Here is a 9986-nt window from a genome sequence, read left to right as displayed (position 1 = left end):
CAAAATGTAATTGAAAAGATGTTGAAAATAAGACTATGCCCAACATCCAATACACATTCAGTTTTAGTTGAAAGTGAAAGTTGAGAAGATGTAGTTTTTTTCATTGACTTGAAAACAACTTAAATTCAACGTCCTTGCAGCCTATACACATTGACTCAGTATAATAAATTGGTCTATAATCAATTGTATTAACAATCCTACATCACTCCAGCATTTATTGACAACATTCAAATTCTAATTGTCTTTATTCCACTACTGAAGAAGCATGACTCAAATCACCTCATATTTCAAACATTCAGCCTGACAAAAGATACGTGTTTTATTATTCCATGCCTCACCATTAAGTTAATTATTGCCAATACATATTAACAAAGGGGTGTACATTTGGTTTGATATTTCATATTTACAATTAATGTAACATTTAGTAATCAATGATTTATGCAACCAACTGACAATTTTTGGGTACAATTATATTGACGTAATATCAGGGATAATTTTATAATGTAATTTTATAATATCAGGGATCATTCTCAGATGTGCCAAACCAAATGTACTAGAGCATGACATTGGGGACTGGGCCCCGTTCCAACAACATGCCTATCTAGTGAACCCTGAAAAGAGAGAGAAGCTCCGCAGTGAGGTGGAAAGTTACTACGGATATTGCAGGAGTTTCCTCTTGAAATCAGACATGTCTGTGGTCAGGACAACTTGGTTGCTGATTGTCTCAAGGGTGGGCAGTTAAAAAGTTTTGTGTTTTGCGTTTAGCCAGTCCGTTACCATGGATCACATATTATTTTGACACGTTTTTCCGTGTTGGAGATGAGTTTTATCTCTTATTCTTTTCTGTATGTTTTTGAAACTGCACTGTTGGTTAGGGGCTCGTAAGTCAGCATTTCACTGTTAGGTCTGTTGTATTCGGCGCAGTACAATTTGATTTGAGTTTTGTTATACGGCATGTTTTTCCGTATTTGAGATGATTTTTGTTTGGGCTCGTTCCAAGGGGACGAGAGTTCTAGAAGCTAGTGAGTTTTAGGAAGACAAGAGTTCTAGAAGCTAGTGAGTTTTAGGAAGACGAGAGTTCTAGAAGCTAGTGAGTTTTAGGAAGACGAGTGTTCTAGAAGCTAGTGAGTTTTAGGAAGACGAGAGTTCTAGAAGCTAGTGAGTTTTAGGAAGACGAGAGTTCTAGAAGCTAGTGAGTTTTAGGAAGACGAGAGTTCTAGAAGCTAGTGACTATTAGGAAGACGAGAGTTCTAGAAGCTAGTGAGTTTTAGGAAGAGGAGAGTTCTAGAAGCTAGTGAGTTTTAGGATTCTATAGACAGAAAAAGGAGAAAAAAATAGTACGATTGTATATTATTATTTAGAAATACGTGTTTTTTCTTGTTTTTAATTGTTGACAGCCAGTAGACACCATGTTTATATTGTAGAAGGTGAAGCATTGTAGTTGATTATAATGTGAAATGGAAGTTGTTTTCTGTTGGTGGTGAGCAAACTTGTCCAACGAAAATATAGGATATATTTGTTGTCTTAAAGGGGAAGGTGTTACAGGCTTTGGTTTTTCCATTTATGTTTTGAGGTTGAACTTTAGCTCGTTAGCACGTCTAGCTCGTTAGCCCGTCTAGCTCGTTAGCCCGTCTAGCTCGTTAGCTCGTTAGCACGTGTAGCTCGTTAGCCCGTCTAGCTCGTTAGCCCGTCTAGCTCGTTAGCACGTCTAGCTCCGTCAGCACGTCTAGCCCGTTAGCCCGTCTAGCTCGTTAGCACGTCTAACTCGTTAGCACGTAGGACGCACTGATTGGTGTCACCTCGTTAGTCAGTATGTGTTACACCTGTGCTGGCTTGTCCATCTCGTTAGTGGGAAGGTGTTTCACCTGAGCTGGTCCAGGTTCTATTTAAGAGTGTCTGGCCCAGTGCTCCAGTTGTCTTGATACATGTGGAGAGTCAACACCTTTAGTTGCTCCACCTTTTTGGTTTACTTCCTGTCTTTAAGTTTGGTGTGGGTTTTTCTTTTGTTTGTCTCTTCTTGGGCAGATTTAGTGGGTCTCATGGTGGGTGTCTTTTAGGTCCCAGTTGTTGTTACTAGTCAACTTTCAGTGGACACCCCCATAATGTCTTTCAGAGCCCCTCCTAAAAACAAGTTTATATTTTGGGTTGGATATTGCATCCAATTAATATTTAAATCAATGGCAATTCCTTAGAATGTTCATTAGTCTTTCAGTTGTTAGTCTTCTGTTTGTTGTGTACTAAATATTTCTGTTTATTTTCATTTTTTTAATTAGTTTTTTTTCTGTGAAACCATTGTGTTGCATCCATGTCTGAAAGGTGCTGTATAAATAAAGCTTGATTTGATTTCAACACATTAACCCAATGACTGACCAATCAACAGACTCCTGGTCCCTCTTAGTATGAAAACAGTATCAATCCCACTTTTGAAGCCTGCTGAAGGTGTGGTGGAGTGGTAAACATTGACTGCCCCTGCAACACAGAAATTAACACTTAGTAATATATAAAACACTCAAAGTAATGGATATGGAGCATCTATGGCCTCAGTTATACCTGGCACTAAAATGTGTCATCTGATCACTCCAAGCTGCATTAGGTTCAGATCTACCAGGATGAGCCTTTGACACAGTCAGGCCACTGAATATGCATAAGCAATGTAAAGAGATGGGGTGAATGAGTGGGGAAAAGTACATTTGACACAAATGACCTTCATAATATCAAAGAACAAATGTGTGTGTCTGAGGGGAAATTAACTTTTATACAGCCAAAAGGGGTGAGAAATTACACCAATATCAGTGGACAATTTGCACTAATGTAAATAAACATAGATGATGGAACATATTCCCTTTAGCTGACGTGATGAACCGCTAAGGGGACATAAATATTTACATTTGCATTACATTTACATTTGAGTCATTTAGCAGACGCTCTTATCCAGAGCGACTTACAGTAGTGAATACATACATTTCATACATGTTTTTTTCTTTCTTTTTTTCTGTGCTGGCCCCCCGTGGGAATCGAACCCACAACCCTGGTGTTGCAAACACCATGCTCTACCAACTGAGCTACAGGGAAGGCCAAAGCCTACCATCTAAACCATGTGTGACCTCTCACCTCTCTGGCTGTAGAAGTGTTCTTCCTAACCAGTTCCTCAACAGCTCTCTGACTGAGCTCCACCCTCACTGGGTCTTCAGAGGAGAGGAAGGCTGAGGAGGGATGGAAGGAAGAATGGATCAGTCAGTCAATAAAGTGTAGAGCTGCTGTCTGACAAAATCACTATTTTTAGTAGTTCATTAAAGTAAATAAGGCTTTATGACTGCTGAATACCAACTATCAATCACTTAGATCATGTATTTTCAGGTAGAGATACATCCTTGGGACGTCCCTAGCCCGTTGAAGTTGACATTTAAAATGGTTAAGGTAGGGGTTAAGGTTAGGGTTTAGGGTAGGGATGTCCCAAGGATCCCAGATAGCATTGACCATTGTGCATTCTTCTGTCTCTTTTACATAGCAGGTGTAAAATAAACACAGACAAGACAAGTAGGCACGCAGTGCATTATGGTCATTGTAGTTTAAAAATAGCATCTAATTATGTAGGGTGACCATACGTCCTCTTTTTCCCGGACATGTCCTCTTTTTGGACCTAAAAAATGTGTCCGGCCGGGATTTCTAAATCGCCCAGAATGTCCGGGATTCGGGTTTTGCTTCCTACAGTCTCCATTCATTGTGTGCGTTTTGGGGGTTTTGCGTTGCTTTGACCTTTTTCAAGCGCTCGTACTAAGACCGAAGCAATTGTTAACGCTGTGATAGCACCACATTCTGTCGACATAGCTCAGAAAGCACTAGAAGACATACCTTACTGTGGTGTTTCTACTGATGGGAGCAATCACGGTGCTGTGAAAATATTCCCTCTGCTTATTCAGTATTTTGATTGGAAGAATGGTGGCGTGCAAAGTAAATTAGTCGAAGTTAAAAACACTCCAAATGAGACAGCTGATACGATCGCGCAATACATCAAAGAAACACTGGAAAATAATGGGGTTTTTTCCAAATATATTGTGTTGGCATGTGGACTAATATGTTGTTGAGTTGTGTTCTTACACTGGTACAGTCATGCCCTATGAGAGATGTATGACTGCGCATGTGCGAAAATAAATAAAGTGCATTTTCCCCGTTCTGGTTAAAACACCAATGATGAACATGTGTGTTTATTCCTCCGTTAAGTAAACCGGTATTCCTGTCCTGAAGATGTCAGCACCAACAGGTTATGGGCCCAGGAGGGAACATGGAAGCCGATGGAATAGATTATATTTCGACGGAGATGAAAAAAACTACGAGTTATGGGAGACAAAGTTTTTGGGGCACTTGGGTTTGCTTGGGCTAAAGGCCGCCATATTGAGCGTGGATGAAGATGAAGAAGACGGAGAGAAAAATGAAGAAGCCTACGCCGAATTGATACAGGTTTTGGATGATAAAAGCCTTTCCCTGATAATGAGAGAAGCAGCAGATGATGGGAGAAAAGCGTTAAAGATATTGAGGGAACATTATGCAGGTAAAGGGAAGCCACGTGTGATTAGCCTCTACACTGAACTAACTTCTCTTCAGAAAGCCGCTGACAAAAGTGTTACGGACTATATCATTCGTGCTGAGACGGCTATTACAGCACTGAGAAATGCTGAAGAGACTTTAAGTGATGGGCTGTTGATTGCAATGATTCTGAAAGGTTTGCCCGAATCATTTAAGCCGTTTGCCATCCACATTACGCAGAGTGAGGAGCCGACAACTTTTGGCGAGTTCAAAACCAAGTTGAGGAGCTATGAAAGCACCGAGAAGTTTAGCGCCATTTCCACTGACGACAACGTGATGAAGGCAAGTAACATTAAAGTTAGCTGGCCAAGAGGGAGAGATAAAGGGACCGAGATAACCTGCTTCAACTGTGGCCAGAAAGGGCACAAGGCCCGGCAATGTATCGTTACTGGAGAGCGCAAAGAACGGAGACAGTGGTGTAGTTTTTGCAAGAGATCCACTCATACTGACGCAAATTGCAGACGAAAAAGAAGAGACAATGTGAAACAAGCAACAGATGCTGAAAGCCACACATTTGCATTCAGAATAAGTGACTGTCAGGTTAGTGGACTGAAACAGAAAGGGCTGATGGTTGATACGGGAGCAACGTCACATATAGTCACGGACATCGGGAAGTTTAAGGAGTTTGACGAGACTTTCAAACCGGAAAAACATTCCGTGGAGCTGGCTGACGGAACAAGAACGAATGGTGTCGCGGAGAGGAGAGGTGCAGCGGAGGTTTACCTGAGAGACAACACGGGTCGTCGGGTAAAAACAACGCTGACGAAGGCGCTGTACGTGCCGTCGTTTCCACAGGACATTTTCTCTGTTAAAGCAGCGACAGCCAACGGAGCTTCAGTCAACTTTCGACAGGGGTGTAACAAGCTCATCCACAAGAACGGTACCACTTTTGACATCAAGGAGTACGATAGACTTTACTATCTTAACACTGTAAGTGATGAAAATGATGATGGATGTCATGGGTGCTATGATATTCACACATGGCACAAAATTCTTGGCCACTGTAATTTTGAGGATGTGTCAAAGTTAGAAAATGTGACAGAGGGAATGAAAATCACAGGTAAGATTGACAAATCTACCCTCAACTGTGAAATCTGCACTCAGGGAAAATTTGTTCAGAGCAGAAACAGAGAGCCTGATGAAAAGGTAAAAGCGGCTCTTGAGCTTGTGCACACTGATTTGGCTGGCCCTATTGAGCCAGAGGCGAAAGATGGGTTCAGATATACTCTAGCATTTACGGATGATTATTCAGGGGCAGTTTTTGTGTATTTCCTAAAAGCAAAGAGTGATACTGTAAAAGCTACTGAGAAGTTTATTGCTGATGTGGCCCCTTATGGGAAAATAAAGTGTGTCAGGTCAGATAATGGCACAGAATTCACAGCCAAAGAGTTCCAGTCACTGCTCAGTAAGAACGCCATAAGGCATGAAACTTCAGCCCCTTACTCACCCCATCAAAATGGGACCGCTGAGAGAAATTGGAGAACACTGTTCGAAATGGCAAGATGCATGCTACTTGAAAGCAACCTACCAAAGAACTTGTGGACATATGCTGTAATGACTGCTGCAGTAATTCGCAATAGGTGTTACAATAAGCGTGTAGGACAGACTCCACACTACATGTTTACTGGGAGAAAGCCTGATCTTTCAAAGATGAAAGAATTTGGATCTGTTTGCTATGCATATAGACAGAACAAGAAAAAGTTAGACTCAAGATGTGAAAAGGGTATTTTTGTCGGGTATGATAAAAATAGTCCAGCATACCTAGTCTACTACCCAGACACTGGGAAAGTTCTTAAAAACAGATTAGTCAAGTGTGTTACAAAAGGTGTAGTCGAACACCAAACTCAGACAGATTTGGAAAACAGTGATGATCTTCATGGGGAGAGATTTGAAAACCCCATGCCGAAAGCCAAGATGGCAGATCAAAACTCAGAAGAGACACAAGATGTGCAAATTGAGACTTCAGATGGTCAGAGTCCACGCTATCCAGACAGAGCGAGGAAGAAACCCCAGTACTTAAAAGACTATGAGTGTAAAGTGAAATGTGATGACCAGATACCACCTAGTGTTGACTACTGCTACAGAGTAATGTGCAATGCACCACAAACCTTCAAAGAAGCAATGATTTCACCAAAATCAGAGATTTGGGCTACTGCTATGAAGGAGGAGATGGATTCCCTTAGGGAAAATGATACATTCACATTAACCACACTGCCAGAGGGTAAAAATGCAGTGGGGGGCAGGTGGGTCTATGCGGTCAAAAACAATTCAGATGAGACTGAGACATACAAGGCAAGATATGTTGCAAAGGGGTATAGTCAAGTGGCAGGAATAGACTATAAGGAGATTTTTTCTCCAACTGCAAATATGACATCAGTACGCTGTTTGATGCAGCTAGCAGCTCAGTATGACTTAGAGTTACATCAGATGGATGTCAAAACAGCATATCTACATGCTCCTATTGACTGTGAAGTGTACATGGAGCAACCAGAGGGTTTTGAAGTCAGGTCAGATACAGGTGAGCAACTAGTCTGTAAACTGAACAAGTCATTGTACGGCCTGAAACAGTCAGGAAGGAACTGGAACAAAATGTTGCATGATCACCTTAGTGAAAATGGTTTTACACAGAACCCAGCTGATCACTGTGTTTATAACAAACAAACTGCAACAGAAAGGATCATTTTGATAATTTGGGTCGATGATCTAATTATCGCTGCTAGTGATAGTGACTCACTCACAAGTGTAAAAGAAATGTTAAGTGAAAAATTTAAGATGAAAGATCTTGGGAGGCTTGGACATTTCCTAGGCATTGATTTTACACAAAGTGAAGGGAAAATAACGATGAACCAAACAAGGTACATAACAAAGATACTGGAAAGGTTTGGTATGTCAGACTGTAAGACAAGGTCAACACCATGTGAACAAAAAAACTAAACTTTGATGGTGATGGTGAACTTATTGATTCAAAAAGGTATCGTGAAGTGATAGGCAGCTTGATATATGTGATGACATGTACAAGACCGGATATCAGTTGGATTGTCAGCAAGCTGTCACAATACCTATCAGAACCAAAAGAGCAACACTGGATAACAGCTAAACATGTGTTGAGGTACTTGAAGGGAACAATGAATCAGGAGTTGTGTTACAAAAAGGGGGTGAAAAAAAAACTCAACCTCGTAGCATATAGTGATGCTGATTGGGCAGCAGATCAAAGTGACAGACGAAGCATAACAGGGTATTGCTTTAGTTTAACTAAATGTGGACCTGTCATTTCATGGAGGTCTAAGAAGCAGCCAACAGTAGCTTTATCTACATGTGAAGCAGAGTACATGGCACTGGCTGCTACTACACAAGAAAGTTTGTACCTTGTACAGTTATTGGGCGAGATGGATAGTGAGTGCCAATATACACCAGTAACAATCTTTGAAGATAACCAAGGTGCAATTGCTCTGTCAAAGAACCCAGTATGTCGTCAGAGATGTAAATATGTCGACATCAGATATCATTTCATTCGATCTGCACTCAGTGATGGTAAAATAAGTATTGAATATTGTCCAACGGCAGACATGGCTGCAGATGTTTTGACTAAACCTGTAACGAAGTTCAAAAATGAAAAATTCTTGGGTTACATGTTTGGAATATAAACTGACATTTGTGAGATGAATAACTGTAAGCTAAATGTGTTGATAAAGTTAGGTTGAATACGACTTGTACAGTATAAGAGCAAGTGGGGGTGTTGGCATGTGGACTAATATGTTGTTGAATTGTGTTCTTACACTGGTACAGTCATGCCCTATGAGAGATGTATGACTGCGCATGTGCGAAAATAAATAAAGTGCATTTTCCCCCGTTCTGGTTAAAACACCAATGATGAACATGTGTGTTTATTCCTCCGTTAAGTAAACCGGTATTCCTGTCCTGAAGATGTCAGCACCAACAGTTACATTGTTAGGGTAACTTACCCTAAAGTGGACACACTCCCATCAGTTTCTGAGACAACTGCTCAGACTTTGTAGACAGTTTAATAATGCTTAAACCTCATCTTTATCAAATGATCCATTAAAGATACCAACTCAAAACCTACGTTCGTCTACATATGGGTTGTTTAAATTGTATCTAATTATATTCCCAGTATTACTTTATCAAATCTCTACTAATCATTATACACACATACAATTCATCATATTTTCATATATTCACAGAATCCATATAAAACATAAGAAATTCTCAGGTAGTCACGACAACCATTCCATTTGCTTTTTCAGGGACTCTCCATAGCAACGAAGCATCTCTCCAAACATCCTCCCAGCAGAACCAAAAATAAACTTTAGTTTCCATGACAATGACCATGGGATCCTCAACGGTTCTCTAACCTCCCAGAGACCACGGCAAAATCAAGCCTCCCAGGAACTATAGACCTTCTGCTGCTTTCTAAAATATCATCCCGCTTATTATCCACATTTCAATCATCTGATTCAGCATATTTCTATATGTTACTATCCAGACGACAGATTAAGACTCATATCACAGTCACACAACTCTCATATCACAGTCACACAACTCTCATATCACAGTCACAACTCTCATATCAGTCACACAACTCTCATTTCACAGTCACACAACTCTCATATCACAGTCACACAACTCTCATATCACAGTCACACAACTTTCATATCACAGTCACAACTCTCATATCAGTCACACAACTCGCATATCACAGTCACACAACTCTCATATCACAGTCACAACTCTCATACCACATTCACACAATGCTATTCCCAAACATACCTAATCAATTAGTTGTTTTTCAACAATATTTTAACCTGCAGGAATATTTCCACATTTCTATCTAATGGTTAGTTCCTAGGATAATGAAACTCATACATTTACATCTTTCAATACTTCTAAAATGGGGTCCAGGTTTAAAACAATTACAGGTGCACCTTACTATCTTATACTATATCATAAATGGTCTTAACTAGTAAACACAGATTCTAGTTCTCATCCAGTTTACAGAGATAGCTGACAGCCTCAGAGCCTCCTGACTGGGCCCTGTTTACACCTCCACACAGGAATACACACTCAGAGCCTACGAGGATTTTCTAAAAACTCAACTTTGTGTTTCGCTCACCTCTTTCTTTTTTTAAACTACGTTCGAGATGTGGTATCCACTCGGCTCACTGCCTCTCAGATCAAAGGTGGGTCCATTTGCTCCGTTCTCTAAGTGTGGTCTCCCTGAGATCCCAAGTTAGAGGAATCCCTTGTGGACCATTTACCCAGGTCACCAGGAGCGCTCACCAAGTCAAGATTCACATCCCCATACGTGGTGGTTAATTTCTTTAATATCAATTGAGACAAACTTATCACACAAGTCAGAGTTATTCTAAAACTAAATCTTTATT

General features: G+C 40.5%; 1 long non-coding RNA gene across 1 annotated transcript in view; it reads right to left on the bottom strand.

Annotated features, from left to right (window-relative positions):
- Window positions 1-9986, bottom strand: part of LOC145867298 (uncharacterized) — a 680253-nt gene that overhangs the window by 217881 nt on the left and 452386 nt on the right. The window lies entirely within an intron of this gene.

Source organism: Salmo salar, unplaced genomic scaffold, assembly GCF_965601325.2.
Source record: "Salmo salar unplaced genomic scaffold, fSalSal1 ptg000257l, whole genome shotgun sequence".
In the NCBI taxonomy this organism is placed as follows: domain Eukaryota; kingdom Metazoa; phylum Chordata; class Actinopteri; order Salmoniformes; family Salmonidae; genus Salmo; species Salmo salar.
This window is presented reverse-complemented; position numbering and strand designations above follow the sequence as displayed.